Below are 16,628 nucleotides of genomic sequence, written 5' to 3'. Positions count from 1 at the left end.
ACAGGCACATAGACACAGGCAACAGAGCATGCACAATGTCGGCACTAGTACAGTGTATGTCCACCTTTCGCAGCAATGCAGGCTGCTATTCTCCCATGGAGACGATCGTAGAGATGCTGGATGTAGTCCTGTGGAACGGCTTGCCATGCCATTTCCACCTGGCGCCTCAGTTGGACCAGCGTTCGTGCTGGACGTGCAGACCGCGTGAGACGACGCTTCATCCAGTCCCAAACATGCTCAATGGGGGACAGATCCGGAGATCTTGCTGGCCAGGGTAGTTGACTTACACCTTCTAGAGCACGTTGGGTGGCACGGACGTGCGGACGTGCATTGTCCTGTTGGAACAGCAAGTTCCCTTGCCGGTCTAGGAATGGTAGGACGATGGGTTCGACGACGGTTTGGATGTACCGTGCACTATTCAGTGTCCCCTCGACGATCACCAGTGGTGTACGGCCAGTGTAGGAGATCGCTCCCCACACCATGATGCCGGGTGTTGGCCCTGTGTGCCTCGGTCGTATGCAGTCCTGATTGTGGCGCTCACCTGCACGGCGCCAAACACGCATACGACCATCATTGGCACCAAGGCAGAAGCGACTCTCATCGCTGAAGACGACACGTCTCCATTCGTCCCTCCATTCACGCCCGTCGCGACACCACTGGAGGCGGGCTGCACGATGTTGGGGCGTGAGCGGAAGACGGCCTAACGGTGTGCGGGACCGTAGCCCAGCTTCATGGAGACGGTTGCGAATGGTCCTCGCCGATACCCCAGGAGCAACAGTGTCCCTAATTTGCTGGGAAGTGGCGGTGCGGTCCCCTACGGCACTGCGTAGGATCCTACGGTCTTGGCGTGCATCCGTGCGTCGCTGCGGTCCGGTCCCAGGTCGACGGGCACGTGCACCTTCCGCCGACCACTGGCGACAACATCGATGTACTGTGGAGACCTCACGCCCCACGTGTTGAGCAATTCGGCGGTACGTCCACCCGGCCTCCCGCATGCCCACTATACGCCCTCGCTCAAAGTCCGTCAACTGCACATACGGTTCACGTCCACGCTGTCGCGGCATGCTACCAGCGTTAAAGACTGCGATGGAGCTCCGTATGCCACGGCAAACTGGCTGACACTGACGGCGGCGGTGCACAAATGCTGCGCAGCTAGCGCCATTCGACGGCCAACACCGCGGTTCCTGGTGTGTCCGCTGTGCCGTGCGTGTGATCATTGCTTGTACAGCCCTCTCGCAGTGTCCGGAGCAAGTATGGTGGGTCTGACACACCGGTGTCAATGTGTTCTTTTTTCCATTTCCAGGAGTGTATTTTGTTTGGGTAGTGGAAACAGACGTCTACGTGACTGGGATGGAGTTTGTCAGTTGTATCAGTGGCGTGTGGCACCGTCCTCTTAGAATAGCTCCCTTAGCCATAGGCTGTTCTCGTGAACGAATCTGAATTATTAAATCTTCAACTTCTGGAAAACTAAACTAATGGAAATGCAAATTTGTTACGTCATGAACACCTTGACTAAACACTATCAAACTGGTACCCCAGTGTTCCCATGCCTCTGAAAATTTCATCCTTATGCCAGCTTATTTTCATTACAGACAAAAAAAGCAATCTCTACAGATGAAGAATGTGTTAGCAAATCATGGCTTATGGGTGTGTTTAACGTTACCGGAAATTTTCAGATGTATATCGCAACATACGATGTCGAGTCACTTTAATGTGATCAGCTCCTATGTTCGACGTCAAAGTCCAATAACCACTCACAGACTCACAGACAGCAGGTTGAAGCACTGTCAGTGAAGGGTATGTAAAGCACGTCTTGTGGGGTTTGAGGGGGGAAGGGGTAAGGTGGGGAGGGGGGGGCGGAAAGGGAGACGCGAGAAACAGTGCAGTCGTTGTCGCAATGCGGAAACGAAGCGATTTATCTGACGTCCTAAAGCGCATGATCATTGGCCTTCAGACCAAGGGTGGAAGTATTTCCGAAATGCCTAAGTCTGTGAACTGTTCGCGTGGTTAAAATACACACCGTACATTTAAAAATGGTGCTATCCATAAACGGAGCCAAGGCAGCTCTGGTGCACCAAGGGCCATAGATGGACGGGGTGAATGACGGTTGTGGTGGTGTGTACGTGCGAATAAACATGCAGCTGTTGAGCAACTGAGCGTCCAGATACACCTAGGGGCTACCAACAATGTTTGTTCAGCGACCACTCAGCAAACATTGTTGCATATGATTCTCCACAGTTGGTGCCTGGTTCATCGCAGGTGCCTGAGTCGTGCCATCATGCTGAGTGATGTTCATTGACGCCGAAGGCTGGAATTTGCGTGGCAGTACCGCCACTGGACGCTCAGTGAATGACAAAATGTGGCCATTTCACATGGATCCCGTTTTATGCTTTATTAGACGGATAGCTGTTGGCTTGTACAGCGAGGAACACGTGAAAGCAAATACTCCACACAACGTTATGGTCTGGGGAATGTCTTCGCGGCATTCCCTGGGTGATCTCATCATGTTGGAGGCATAATAGAACATCACGAGCATGCATTATTCTTGGGGGACCGTGTCAAAGCCGGCATGCAGTTTGTTTTTGCTCTACACAATGGCATCTACCAGTAGGACAGTGCAATGTATCAGACCGCTCACAGTCTACATGAGTGGTTCACTTTCTTTAATGGTTGGTCATTGTTTATGTTCTTCTGGCTTATTTTGATTGTCAAATAATATTTATGAACGCTTAGGAGGATCTAGATTACTAGCACCAGCATGAATTTAGCGTGCTCCTCTAGACGTCAAACTGCCTGGATTTACACCTAGTCGAGAATCCATGGGGTCATCTTGATTGGTCTGTTCGCACCAGTGATCCTCAACCGAAAAACCTAGCCGCTCCGGATTAGCCGAGCGGTCTATGGCGCTGCAGTTATGGACTGTGCGGCTGGTCCCGGTGGAGGTTCGAGTCCTCCCTCGGGCATGGATGTGTGTGTTTGTCCTTGGGATAATTTAGGTTAAGTAGTGTGTAAGCTTAGGGACTGATGACCTTAGCAGTTAAGTCCCATAAGATTTCACACAGATTTGAACATCTTTTTTTAAAAACCTATTGTAACTGGCCACAGCAATGGAGTCAGCATGGTTCCACGTTCCTGTCTTTACCTTCCAGTGACTCAGTGACACTCATCCTGCATATCTTGTAGTGGTCCGCGCAGCAAAACGTGGTTATTCGGGCCTTTGACATGTTGTCACATCAGTCTGACTGGACGGTGCAGCATACCCAGTGGATACGAATAATCTGCTTGTTATCTTTCAGAAGGCGGTAAGGAATTTGGGAGAGTCATACTGACAGATCACATAACAGGTCCTTGAATGCAATTACTGCAAAACGAATGATGACGAGATTGACTCAGGACACCAGTGTGACAAGAAGAGTAGATTAGTTCAAAAGAAGATCGTAGGTCTGTTCTACTGCCTCTGACGAAGGGACGGATGACATCCGCTGAAATTATGGCAGCACCTACAGACGAAGTGTCACCACAAGGCATTGTTAACATGTTATTTGAACTTGTGTTCAGATCTCGAGTTGTTATGCGTCGTTTATCGCTGACGCCATACCACAGATAAGAGAGACTTGCGTTGTGCAGAGTCAGTGTTACCAGGGACATTGAATCATTGTGTGGTATTCATGAAGGAGTCTCAGTTCTACTTATGATGGTCAGATTGGCACCAACGTGTCTGTGGATGACTGATGAAAAGTTACAGTAAGTCGCTACCCTCGAGACCCATACATGTCCAATTTGTGGAATTGTGGTGATGGAAGGTACTGGATACGACAGTAGGGCTGATTTGGTAATCGTTCAGAGGGCTCTGAATGCTCAGTAGTATGTGACAAAAATGGTAAACACTGTATCTTCATCACCAAGGAACCAAATGGAACATCTCAGGAGGATAATACAAGACCACACACTGCATTTCAGACCATAGACACTTTGACCATAGACACTTTGACTGGTCCACCCACTCACCCAGTTTGTCACCCACACACCATATCTGGTATGCACCGTGAAGGTGTGTACCACAACAATCTCCCCCATTCAGAAATATTCTGCACCCAGCACGTATTGCTGGTGTTATGAACTACTTCATACACAGTAGTAACGAGAGATGGGCTACAGAGTGGTGCGGCAACTGTCGTTGTAGGGAAGTTGGACAGGAGCAGAAACGATCAGCGAACAGTAAACAGAAGATTACTTATCTTGTATTTCTCCATGCATACGAGGACTCATTATGGATAGTGCAGCAAGAAACAAAGCGCAGCAAACACAATAGCAACAAAGATGATGCTCTCTGAACTAAGCAAGAACGAGTGTCTTGGGAATGTGACTAGCTGGCATCTGTGTATCGTCAGGTAGTGAAGTGGCTCCAAGTGCGAGTGGGCTGTGGTGCTGCCGCCGACCATCCTAGTTTGCTGCAGCAGACAATGCTCGTGGTATGGAGACACTGGGGACGTGGTGCATTGTGGGTGGCTCAGTGGGCGTGCTTCATTGGGTCCACTGGATCTTGCACTACCGCTATTGGCGTCTGACGGAAACTTGCGTTGCCGATACCAACTGTGAGACATCAGTGGGGTGGTGTCAGTCCATTGTACAGCACCTGGCATGGCAAGAAGTTCCTCTAGCTAACATTCGAAGGCCGTTCGTTTCCACGCTACTTCTATTCGCGTTTGTGAGTTTCTCAAGTCATTTTAATGATGATGAAAGTCATTCAATTTCGTCATATAATACTTACTATGTCATGTGCAAAGTGCAAAATGGCTAAGCAGGGTTGGTTAGAGGACAAATGTAAGGATGTAGAAGCATGTATCACTAGGTTAAGATAGATACCGCCTACTGAAAAATTAAAGAGACCTTTGGAGAACAAAGAACCACTAGCATGAATATCAAGAGCTCAGATGGAAACATGGTTCTAAGCAAAGAAGGGAAAGCAGAAAGGTGGAAGGAGTATATAGAGGGTCTATACAAGGGCGATGTTCTTGAGGACAATATTATGGAAATGGAAGAGTAGATAGAAGAAGATGAAATGGGAGATATGATACTGCGTGAAGAGTTTGACAGAAAACTGAAAGACCTAAGTCTAAACAAGGCCACGGGAGTAGACAACATTCCATTAGAACTACTGATAGCCTTGGGAGAGCCAGTCCTGACAAAACTCTACCATCTGGTGAGCATGATATATGAGACAGGCGAAATACCCTCAGACTTCAAGAAGAATATAATAATTCCAATCCCAAAGAAAGCAGGTGCTGACAGATGTGAAAATTACCGAACTATCAGTTTAATAAGTCACAGCTGCAAAATACTAACACGAATTCTTTACAGACGAATGGAAAAACTGATAGAAGCCAACCTCGGGGAAGATCAGTTTGGTTTCCGTAGAGATGTTGGAACACGTGAGGCAATACTGACCCTACGACTTATCTTAGAAGAAAGATTAAGGAAAGGCAAGCATACGTTTCTAGCATTTGTAGACTTAGAGAAAGCTTTTGACAATGTTGATTGGAATACTCTCTTTCAAATTCTGAAGATGGCAGGGGTAAAATGCAGGGAGCGAAAGGCTATTTACAATTTGTACAGTAAGCAGTTGGCAGTTATAAGAGTCGAGAGGCATGAAAGGGAAGCAGTGGTTGGGAAGGGAGTGAGACAGCGTTGTAGCCTATCCCCGATGTTATTCAATCTGTATATTGAGCAAGCAGTAAAGGAAATTCGGAGTAGGTATTAAAATCCATGGAGAAGAAATAAAAACTTTGAGGCTCGCCGATGACATTGTAATTCTGTCAGAGACAGCAAAGGACCTGGAAGAGCAGCTGAACGGAATGGACAGTGTCTTGAAAGGAGGATATAAGATGAACATCAACAAAACCAAAACGAGGATACCGGAATGTAGTCGTATTAAATCGGAAGATGCTGCGGGAATTAGATTAGGAAATGAGACGCTTAAAGTAATAAAGGAGTTTTACTATTTGGGGAGCAAAATGACTGATGATGGTCGAAGTAGAGAGGATATAAAATGTAGACTGGCAATGGCAAGAAAGCGTTTCTGAAGAAGATTTATTTAGCGTATGGCATTTAGACACAATTGTTATTACAATCAATATGCAAAATTGTAATAATTTGGTATTAGATATTCTTACAGTTATTACAATAGTTATACAGAATTATACAGAATTATACAAAATTATACAAAATTACACATAATACACATGTTACAGTAGTTACACAAAGTTATAGTAGTTTGGAAGTAATTACAAACAAACATCTAATGAGTTAATATATGCAACTGATTCTGGAGTCGCCATCAGGATATCTTCTGGAGTCCCATCATAGGCTGTCCTGGGGTAGTCTTCTATTATGTGCTGGATAGTTTGATTTTCTCCACATTGACATAGCGGCGATTCTGTCATGCCCCACTGGTAGAGGGAATAGGCGCATCTGCCATGTTTAGTTCTAATTCTGTTTAAAGTTGCCCAGGTTTTGCGTGATAAGTCAAAACCTGGAGGCTTCTGGGAGATACATGGAAGTTTGCTGATGTTCTTTAAGGACCATTCTTGGTGCCAGGCGCTGGTTATGTTGAATTCTTCCTCTGTTGCAGATGTGGCTATTGCGGTTCTGATGGGTGACCTTCTGGAGCGGAGGCGGCTTTGGGTGGCATCTTCAAAATTCTCATGGATGGGTAGATTCCGATTGCTCATTATCTTTTTGTACTCTCTTATAAGAGCGTTTGTGCGGCGTAGGTTAGGGGGTGGTATGTGGCTTAGTACTGGGAGCCATTCCACGGGTGTAGTCTTTATTACACCAGCGATCATTCTCATTGTGTTATTGAGCTGTGCATCGATTCTATGGGTGTGGGGGCTGTTTAGCCATACCGGCGCACAAATTCGGCAGCTGAGAAGACGAGACTTAAGGCTGATGTCCGTAACGTAGTAGCTGCCGCTCCCCATGTCGTTCCACAGAGCTTCTGTATAATGTTATTCCTTGTTTTTAGTTTCTCTGCTGTTTTCATTAGGTGACCTTTGAAAGAGAGTGTTCTATCGAGGGTCACACCTAGGTACTTTGGGGTTTTATTGTGGGTAAGCCATGTGGTCTCGAATTTTATTCTGAGCTCCCTCTTAGCCGCTTTATTGTTTAGGTGAAAACATGATACTTCTGTTTTGTTGGCGTTAGGTTGCAGATGCCATTTTCGGAAATATTCTCCCATCTTCTCCAAGTCAGCTGTTAGGGTCTCCTCTGCCCCTTCAAATGACTGACTTCTCGTTGCAAGGACCCAGTCATCGGCGTAGCCAAACTTCTTTGATCTTGTTTCCGGTGTGTCTGCAATGTAGAGATTGAAGAGGAGTGGTGCAAGCACCGATCCTTGAGGTAGGCCATTTTTTAATTTCCTCGATGAACTAATATCTGAACCCATGGTGACTTGGATCGTTCTGTCATTCAGCATGTTGTTTAGTAGGCGAGCTGTTAGTTTACATGGGATTATGCGGAGGAACTTATAAATCATGCCTTCTCTCCAGACTGTGTCGTAGGCAGCTGACAGGTCTATGAATGCTGCAGTGGTTTTAAGCTTTCTTTGGAACCCAGCTTCAATGTACGTCGTGAGTGAGAGAACTTGATCGACACAGCTGCGGTTTGGTCTGAAAACTGCTTGTTCGATTGGTATAGCATTGAGTATTTTCTGGCAGATTCTATTGTAGATGAGCCTTTCTAACAATTTGTATATTACTGACAGTAGTGCTATGGGCCTGTAGCTCTTCGGTGAGTTTGTTGGTTTCCCTGGTTTTAAGATGGCTATTATTTTCGATCTTTTGAGGTCACTAGGCACATTACCGGTTTGGATGATGTCGGTGAAGAATCTCGCCAGCCAGAGTTTTGTGTATTTACCGCAGTGTATCAGGAGTTCTGGGTTAATGCTGTCGAGTCCTGGTGCTTTCCCTGGCTTGACCTCTTTGAGTGCTGTTTCTATTTCTTCGAGTGAGAAAGGGAGAGCGTATTCAGTTTCTGTCGCCTTATTCCTCAGATTCCTGAGTTCTCGTTTTATCTTGATCGTGTGTGCTCTGTCACTAGGGGCTCTGGACGTGGCCACTATATGAGATGCCATGGTGTTTGGGGAGACGTTTGCTGTCTGTCTTTGAATAGGTGCTCCACTTCCTAATTTCCTTAACAGGGTCCATGCTTGTCGGCTTGAAGTCTGGAAATTCAGGCTCTCCATTGCTTCTGTCCATTTACGTTGTCTTGCAGTATCAAGACTGTGGAGAAGGTCATCGGCCAGTTCTTTGTCGCCCGTCTTGAGGAAGCGCTGGTAGAGCTCGTCACTGTTTTTGGACCACCCTGGGACATACTCTCGTCGGTATCCCCTAGGGATGTGCTTCTTGGCAGTGCTTATTACTGCTCCGATGAATCTTCTGTAGTTTTTATGGGTAGGTGGAATCCATCCTAGACATTTATCAAGGTCTCGAGAGTACTTTTCCCAATTTGCGTTCTTGAAATTCCATCTGGGGCAAGGCATGGAAGTCACCAGTGGGAATTGGCTGCCAATTTCAATAATGACTGGTCGGTGCTGGCTATGAGGAAAGTCGCACAGGACTTTACGGGTAGCTGGTAGTGGTTGGTTATTTCCGTCAGTTGAGGTGAAGCATAGATCCGGGTTGTATTCCTGCTCCCAGGCAGCTGATCTGAATGTGTAACGGTCTTTCGCATCAAAGATAAGGTTAAGATTTTCATTTTCAGCCCATTTCACCAAGGTTTCACCATTAGCATCACACTCCTTATATTTCCACTGTTCGTGGTGGCTATTGAAGTCTCCCAGATAGATTGCTGGGTGAGGTTGAGCCTGAATTACTGATCTTGGCCATGGAGTGGTTGGAGGTTTATAAATATTTGTAACGGTTACGCTCCCAATTTTTACTGTGACATTATGGATTCCATCACCTGACGACGTGGAGATAAGGGAGGCATTTTCTATATCATGTCTGATGTAGGTTGCAACACCATGGGTATGGTGGTAAGTGGCACCAAGTAATTCAAATCCGGGTATTTTGCCCCTTTTCCGCAGTTGTACTTCAGTACTACAATGTGTTTCCTGAATGGCGATCAGATCAATGTTGTCTTTCTTCAGTAGTTTTGATAAGTATTGGCACTTAGAATAGCTTATGCTCTCTATGTTGAGATGGCAGATTCGGACCGTAGGTCCAAGTTTCCTTGTTGGCATATCCTTAGGAGGACGTTTTTTGTGTCTACTTGCATAGTCAGGAGAACCTTTCACGGTTTGTCTGACTGCCATTATGTGCTAGCTCATTTAGCGTTACCCGGGGTGCACCACGTGGAGGCGAGCTAGCTTTGCACCCCTCTGAAGAAGAGAAATTTGTCAACATCGAGTATAGATTTAAGTGTCAGGAAGTCGTTTCTGAAAGTATTTGTATGGAGTGTAGCCATGTATGGAAGTGAAACGTGGACGATAAATAGTTTAGAAAAGAAGAGAATAGAAGCTTTCGAAATGTGATGCTACAGAAGAATGCTGAATATTAGGTGGGTTGATCACATAACTAATGAGGAGGTATTGAATAGAATTGGGGAGAAAAGAAATTTGTGGCACAACTTGACTAGAAGAAGGGATCGGTTGGTAGGACATATTCTGAGGCATCAGGGGATAACCAGTTTAGTATTGGAGGGCAGCGTGGAGGGTAAAAATCGGAGACCAAGAGATGAATACACTAAACAGATTCATAAGGATGTAGGTTGCAGTAGGTACTGGGAGGTGAAGAAGCTTACACAGGATAGAGTAGCATGGAGACCTGCACCAAACCAGTCTCAGGACTGAAGACCACAATAACAACAACATGTCATGTGCGTCCCCACAAAGTTCGATAAATATTGGACATCTTTTTTACGGTGTTTCACTTTTCATTTCCGTCGTAGTGTTAGTTTAAGGTTTCCTTATGTACAAATAAAAATTAATTGTAATGAAGTATTTGAATGGTTCCACCGGCTCCGATCAGATGATTTTTGACCTTTTTTTTCCTTTCGGTAGTGGAAACGTAGAAAACTAAACACAGGAGCAACCTTCGAGTTGCCTCGCGACTAGCATCCCCGAGCTCGCCTAAATCGGTGTCTTACTGAGTCTGGTCACACGCGTGAGAGAACACGTAGCTGAGAAAGAGGAATTTCTGGATTCGTTCTCTCTGCATTTGACTTCCTGATTCCGCAACGTATGTAAACGAAGCGCAGTAGCCGGGCAGTAGCGGCCGGCGGCTGGGCGATGACGCCTGCGCCGTAACGACGGCAGCTGCGGCCGCCGCAGCGGGCCGTTCATTAGCGGGGCGCTCATTTACAAGCCGAGGGCGGCGGCGGCGGCGCAGCCAACGGGCAGCCGGGACATCGCTCATGCCGCCTGGCACGCGGTGGGGTGGGACGGGCTGACCACCTAGCCTCGCCTCGACTCACCTCGCCCCGACACCCACGACTGGCCGCCTGCCACTGCGCCGTTTAACACCAGCGGCCTCTGCTCACGTGGAGGGCCTCCGGGAGCCGAACTACTCTCACAGGGCTCGTGATTCACCTCTGTAGCGGCGAGAAGCGTAATTGCCCGAGACGCAAAAATTCTCCTTCAAGCCCGCCTGCTCCTGCCTCCGCTGCAATCAGTACAGCAGCTCACCACACCGCAACAGAGACGGAAGAGTACACGTGTACTGAAGCACAGTGATTACAATAGACCAACTTGCATTTCTACTTTCCAGCAGCCCTGTTCTGTATCGTTCGGTGCTTTGCCGAGCGGTTCGGTAGGTGAACGCACCGAGCTGTAGAATTAACACAACCGAGCCTCCTTCCAATTCTGCAAGCCGTTCGGTAGCGAGTAGGTACAGCTCCCGAGCTACCGAGGTGAGCCCGTGCCATGTTGCTGTCTCTCTCTCCGCCGGCCGGAGTGGCCGAGCGGTTCTAGGCGCTACAGACTGGAACCGCATGACCGCTACGGACGCAGGTTCGAATCCTGCCTCGGGCATGGATGTGTGTGATGTCCTTAGGTTAGTTAGGTTTAAGTATTTCTAAGTGTAGGGGACTGATGACCTCAGAAGTTAGGTCCCATAGTGCTCAGAGCCATTTGAACAATTTTTTTGTCTCTCTCGCGCCAGCCAATAACAAGTGACCACAGTCGCGGGCATACACACTCGCCGACTGCGCACCTGGCACAGAACACTGCAGCGTTCAAAGCGCTCCATACACTTACCGGCCAGCCGACACAGCTGCCACAGACGCTATTTCCATTCTTGTTTTCGAAAAGTATGTTTGCAGTGAATAGTGCTGTTCATATAAGATTCGAGTAGAAGTAGTGGAAGAAAATGAAAAATTAGTACATTCAGGTACAAAGGGGTGGCTGTAACCTTTTGGTGGACTGTCATGTATGGCCACAGTTGCTCAACTACGGGCCTCCTTCCTGCTCAGTCCACACCTTGCCAGATAGTTGATCTCGATCATTTCAAAAGATTTCGTCTCGTCCTGCAGGTTACTTGGCAAATCGCATGGTGCTGCATTTCCCCGAGCTGCTTGCCACCCATCGTTGCTCTTGCCTTCTCCTTAACAGTACCAAGCACACCATGTCTTATTTCCATGATTCACATCTGAAATGCACGCATTTTAACATTTATGAACTCACTTAGATTTATATGAAGATGGTATATGTTCTTTCGGACATGTCCGAAAGAACAGATACCGTCGGTAACCATACAACTTTCTTAGAATGAAATGATAATTAAATCAAGACCCTAAGCTGTCGACGTCGACAGGCGTTGAGATATATCAACGGGGACAGTTGAAAATGTGTGCCCCGATCGGGACTCGAACCTGGAATCTCCTGCTTACAGGGTAGACGCTCTATCCATCTGAGCCACCGAGGGCGATAGTGCAACTGCAGTGATTTATCCCTTGCACTCTTCCCGTGAGACCCACATTCCCAACTTAATGTCCACACACTACATTCGTAGTTCCCCTGATCATTACACTCATTACTCGCGGCAGACAATCTTATCGAGTCCCGTAAGAGTACGGGCAATACGTGTGCATCCAGCACAGAACAGGAAGGTCAATGGCCGGATAGCCTTAACTCTATGAAGATGGTATCTGACATGTCCGGACATGTCCGAAAGAACAGATACCATCTGCCATGTTAGCAGGAGATCCAGTGTTCGAGTCCCGGTCGGGGCACAAGTTTTCAACTGGTCCGTTGATGTATATCAACGTCTGTCGACACATTAGGGTCTTGATTTAACTTTCATTTTATTCTAAGAAAGCTGTCCCTGTCCGAAAGAACAGATACCATTGGTGACCACGCAGCTTCCTTAGAATGAAATGATAATTAAATGAAGGACTCAGTAGCATACAGAATATCAGCTTTGACAGCCCTAGTGTGGCTAACCTACAGAATCAAATGGTACGGACGATACAGAATAGGGGTAATGGCAAGCTTCAAAGGACTCTTTCAACGCGATGCCCCTGATAACACATTGCACTCTCTATCCAGCGCAGTTATCCAGGCATATGTTTGCTTAAGTAGTTTTACTGCAGCTCATTTATCATACTGGCGACAGCAGCAAATGAACAAACTAAACTTGAAGGAGACTGAGGAAAAACTGAATATTGGAGAATATATACCAGTCACTAAACAGTGCGCACGTCCAGCAGGCGCAGAGTTATCATCTTTTATGAGGCGCCTTCAGATAAATCGTTAGGTGTCTCGCAAAGCAGATTGTGGAAAAAGTTACTAAGAACTAATTTGGGAACTTCGAGTATGTTATGACACGTTTGTAAATTTGCCCAGCATTTTCTGCACTCCATAAATATTTTGAAAGAAGACAAAAGGGTTAGTTGATATACTGAAATGTGTGCTAAGGACTTGAAGCCACTTAGCATTGTATACGGTCTCTAAATTTAAGATGACCTTTGATTGAAATAGGAAAAAAGATATGGCTTAGTGGACGTTAAAAATTAAATCTGTGAGGAGGGGTCATGAGTCGTGCTTGGATCGTTCATATGGTAGAGCACTTGCCCGCGAAAGGAAAAGATCCCGATTTCGAGTCTCGGTCAGGCACACAGTTTTAATCTGCCAGAAAGTTTCATATCAGCGCACACTCCGCTGCAGAGTGATAATTTCATTCTGGAAATATCATAGCATATTGAAAGAGAAGGAGTTGGGTTTTGTTGTTGGCACCTGAAATTACACTAATCTCAACATGCGCCACGCTCTATACGGCTGGTCCGACAATAAAAGGCAGAGATCCTGATTTGTGGGAAATTATTTGTTCTTTATTTTCATAAAAAGTCAACTTTGCCGAAATTTACGTCGTTTCCGAGTTACACGCGAAAAAACGAACAAGTATCGCTTTTTGTCTTTTTTTTTTAATTTTTGAACCATTGCTTGGGCGGAATTTTGGTGCGCCTTTGAAAATTCGGTTTCATCACCCTCGAAAACATATAGAAAACTTGTCAAGAAAGTTCTACAAAACTTTCCTCTAACAATCACCTCTTGACTGGACCGCTTGGGAGACCACTGACGACTGCGGTAGGCCTAGGCAGTCAATGGGAGTCACCGTCGCTGTCGCCGTCGCCATCGGCGCGCCACAAAGCCACCGTCTCGTAGCCACCTCGTGCTCGCAAGCTGTTCCCGAGCAGCTAGCGCAGTAAATTTCCCTCCGCTCGTATCGCGTATATATGTATACGGCAGCGCTGGCGCAGACGTAATGCTCGCGGAACACGTGATCTCATTACGCGTGCGCAGAAGCCGCCACTGTAATGAGAGCGGCGCCTGTCTAGCGCGGTGCGCCTTCTTCCTTTACCGGCGACGGCCGGCCACTGCGTCTATCTCGGCCTCGTGTGCCTTCGCCGTTAAACTAGGCCCCTCTCCAGCGTCTCAAGGAATCAGTTGCTGCCTTTCTATATTGCAGGATAGCGATAGATTTACAAGTTAATTCCTACAGAAAAACAGCATCCAGCCTCTATTAACAATGTCATTTACTAAGAACAGCCGGCCGGTGTGGCCGAGCGGTTCTACGCGCCTCAGTCTGGAACCACGATACCGCTACGGTCGCAGGTTCGAATCCTGCCTCGGGCATGGATGTGTGTGATGTCCTTAGGTTAGTTGGGTTTAAGTAATTCTAAGTTCTAGGGGACTGATGACCTCAGATGTTAAGTCCCAGAGTGCTCAGAGCCATTTGAACCATTTATTAAGAACAAACACCATCGTTACCAGTTTCGAGGAGACGACACACATTCAAATTTCCGACTCACAATAGGTAGTCCCTTGCCCCATACGGCCAGCGGAGGTGCCCCTTCGTTTCACATTTGTAGTCGTCCAGTGCAGAAGTTTCCGTCTGAAGATGTATTGCGTCGAAATATTGAAGGTCCATCATGGATGCTCGTGACCTCTATTCTTGTGTGATCTTCGATACGCTATGACACACGCATCATCCACGGACTGTGATACAGCATTCAACTTGTGATGTCTTGCCATGTTAACTACACCACTGGCCATTACAGTTGCTACGCCATGAAGAAACGCAGATGTAACGGGTATTCATTCGACAAATACACTCCTCGAAATTGAAATAAGAACACCGTGAATTCATTGTCCCAGGAAGGGGAAACTTTATTGACACATTCCTGGGGTCAGATACATCACATGATCACACTGACAGAACCACAGGCACATAGACACAGGCAACAGAGCATGCACAATGTCGGCACTAGTACAGTGTATATCCACCTTTCGCAGCAATGCAGGCTGCTATTCTCCCATGGAGACGATCGTAGAGATGCTGGATGTAGTCCTGTGGAACGGCTTGCCATGCCATTTCCACCTGGCGCCTCAGTTGGACCAGCGTTCGTGCTGGACGTGCAGACCGCGTGAGACGACGCTTCATCCAGTCCCAAACATGCTCAATGGGGGACAGATCCGGAGATCTTGCTGGCCAGGGTAGTTGACTTACACCTTCTAGAGCACGTTGGGTGGCACGGGATACATGCGGACGTGCATTGTCCTGATGGAACAGCAAGTTCCCTTGCCGGTCTAGGAATGGTAGAACGATGGGTTCGATGACGGTTTGGATGTACTGTGCACTATTCAGTGTCCCCTCGACGATCACCAGTGGTGTACGGCCAGTGTAGGAGATCGCTCCCCACACCATGATGTCGGGTGTTGGCCCTGTGTGCCTCGGTCGTATGCAGTCCTGATTGTGGCGCTCACCTGCACGGCGCCAAACACGCATACGACCATCATTGGCACCAAGGCAGAAGCGACTCTCATCGCTGAAGACGTCACGTCTCCATTCGTCCCTCCATTCACGCCTGTCGCGACACCACTGGAGGCGGGCTGCACGATGTTGGGGCGTGAGCGGAAGACGGCCTAACGGTGTGCGGGACCGTAGCCCAGCTTCATGGAGACGGTTGCGAATGGTCCTCGCCGATACCCCAGGAGCAACAGTGTCCCTAATTTGCTGGGAAGTGGCGGTGCGGTCCCCTACGGCACTGCGTAGGATCCTACGGTCTTGGCGTGCATCCGTGCGTCGCTGCGGTCCGGTCCCAGGTCGACGGGCACGTGCACCTTCCGCCGACCACTGGCGACAACATCGATGTACTGTGGAGACCTCACGCCCCACGTGTTGAGCAATTCGGCGGTACGTCCACCCGGCCTCCCGCATGCCCACTATACGCCCTCGCTCAAAGTCTGTCAACTGCACATACGGTTCACGTCCACGCTGTCGCGGCATGCTACCAGTGTTAAAGACTGCGATGGAGCTCCGTATGCCACGGCAAACTGGCTGACACTGACGGCGGCGGTGCACAAATGCTGCGCAGCTAGCGCCATTCGACGGCCAACACCTCGGTTCCTGGTGTGTCCGCTGTGCCGTGCGTGTGATCGTTGCTTGTACAGCCCTCTCGCAGTGTCCGGAGCAAGTATGGTGGGTCTGACACACCGGTGTCAATGTGTTCTTTTTTCCATTTCCAGGAGTGTATATTATACTAGAACTGACATGTGATTACATTTTCACGCAGTTTGGGTGCACAGAGCCTGAGAAATCAGTACCCAGAACAACCACCTCTGGCCGTAATAACGGACGTGATACGCCTGGGCATTGAGTAAAACAGAGCTTGGTTGGCGTGTACAGGTACAGCTGCCCATGCAGCTTCAACACGATACCACAGTTCATCAACAGTAGTGACTGATGTATTGTGACGAGCCAGTTGCTCGGCCACCATTGACCAGACATTTTCAATTGGTGAGAGATCTGGACAATATGCTGCCCAAGGCAGCAGTCGAACATTTTCTGTATCCAGAAACGCCCGTACAGGATCTGCAACACGCGGTCGTGCATTATCCTGCTGAAATGTAGGGTTTCGCTGGGATCAAATGAAGGGTAGTGCCACGGGTCGTAACACATCTGAAATGTAACGTCCACTGTTCAAAGTGCCGTCAATGCGAACAAGAGGTGACCGAGACGTGTAACCAATGGCACCCCATACCATCACGCCATATGATACGCCAGTATGGCGATGACGAATACACGCTTCCAATGTGCGTTCACCGCGATGTCGCCAAACACGCATGCGAT

This window comes from Schistocerca cancellata, chromosome 1, assembly GCF_023864275.1.
Source record: "Schistocerca cancellata isolate TAMUIC-IGC-003103 chromosome 1, iqSchCanc2.1, whole genome shotgun sequence".
In the NCBI taxonomy this organism is placed as follows: Eukaryota; Metazoa; Arthropoda; class Insecta; order Orthoptera; family Acrididae; genus Schistocerca; species Schistocerca cancellata.
Note: the sequence above shows the minus strand (reverse complement) of the source record.